Raw genomic sequence first — 1,921 nt, forward strand, 5'->3', positions numbered from 1 at the left:
TCCTTGCCTCTGAATCGACTGCAGACGAATGCTCCTTCCGGCGACCCTAGTCTCTAAATTGACCGCAGGTGTATAGCTCTATCTAGCGACCCTAGTCTAAATCGACCGCAGGTAAAGTTGCTCTTTCTAGCTACCCTAGTTTCCAAATCAACCGCAGGTAAAATTGCTCTTTCCAGCTACCCTAGTTTCTAAATCAACCGCAAGTAAAATTGCTCTTTCTAGCTACCCTAGTCTCTAAATCAACCGCAGGTAAAATCGCTCTTTCTAGCTACCCTAGTTTCTAAATCAACCGCAGGTAAAATTGCTCTTTCCAGCTACCCTAGTCTCTACATCAACCGCAGGTAAAATTTCTCTTTCCAGCTACCCTAGTTTCTAAATCAACCGCAGGTAAAATTGCTCTTTCCAGCTACCCTAGTCTCTACATCAACCACAAATAAAGTTGTGCTCTTTCCAGCTACCCTAGTCTCTACATCGACCGCAGGTAAAATTGCTCTTTCCAGCTACCCTAGTCTTTATCTCGACCGCAGGTAAAGTTGCACTTTTTCTAGCGACCCTAGTCTTTATCTCGACCGCAGGTAAAGTTGCTCTCTCTAGCGACCCTAGTCTTTATCTCGACCGCAGGTACTCTTCGTTTTGCATATCTCGGAATTAGTCGTTCGACCCTAATCTCTACATCGATCGCGGGCGTCCTTTCGTTTTGCATAAATCCATCATTCGACCCTAATCTCTACATCGATCACCGGCGTTTTCTTGTTTTGCAGACCTCCAAATCGAACATCCGACCCTAATCTATACATCGATCGCAAGCGTTCTTTCGCTTGCACATCTCCAAACCAACCGTTCGACCCTAATCTCTACATCGATTGCAGGCGTCCTTTATTGATGATAGCTGGGCTTTATCATTCGTTCGAGAGTTTTTGACCGCAGTCGTTTTGATATTTGGGCTTTATCACTCATCCGAGAGTTTTTGACCGCAGTCGCTTTGATATTTGGGCTTTATCACTCGCCCGAGATTTTGTGACCGCAGTCGCTTCTTTTTACCAGGATCGTCTGCGTTTGACCGGAATCGATGATGCCGTAGACCGAAGTCCGTAGCAGGGCCTGTGCCTATTGATGATGCCGTAGACCACAGTCCGTAGCGGGGCCTGTGCCCGTTGGTGGTGCCGTAGACCGCAGTCCGTAGCGGGGCCTGTGCCCATTGATAATGCCGTAGACCGCAGTCCGTAGCGGGGCCTGTGCCCATTGGTGATGCCATAGACCGCAGTCCGTAGTGGGGCCTGTGCCCATTGATGATGCCGTAGACCGTAGTCTGTAGCGGGGCCTGTGCCCATTGATGATGCGGTAGACCGCAGTCCGTAGCGGGGCCTGTGCCCATTGATGATGCCATAGACCGCAGTCCGTAGCGGGGCCTGTGCCCCTTAATCGAATTTTAATTTACCTATCGGAGCCTGCCTAAACTCGCACGGATTTCTTGGAGCTATCTGAGTATTTCTGCATGCGGCTCGACTTGAGTCACGCCCATCACCTGGTGAATATTTTTATGGTATGACCTAGTGTAGTGATATGTATGCACATGATTATGAATGAATATTTTTCTCTCTTTTTCTTTTTTTTTCTTCTTTTTTTTTTATACATGCTTCCCTCCTATTTCTTTACCGGGAAACCTCCATCCTATTGACCGAAGATTACAAGAGAACGTGGCGGTTAGGCAAGAGGAGTGGCCATTGGATGCTGACACTTAGATCAGACGTCGTTGTCGGGATAGGGAAGATGAGCGCTCCGACTGGGAGGAGCGAGGCCGAGCAGCCGAGGAGAGGGGCCGTGTGGATATAGAAGCCCAGCAAGCTGCTGAGGGGAGTTTGCGGATTGCGGTGGAGAACCGCCGAGTTGTCGAGGAGCGGGAACCTTACTTCGGAGACTT

Source organism: Euphorbia lathyris, chromosome 1 (genome assembly GCF_963576675.1).
Source record: "Euphorbia lathyris chromosome 1, ddEupLath1.1, whole genome shotgun sequence".
Lineage (NCBI taxonomy): Eukaryota > Viridiplantae > Streptophyta > Magnoliopsida > Malpighiales > Euphorbiaceae > Euphorbia > Euphorbia lathyris.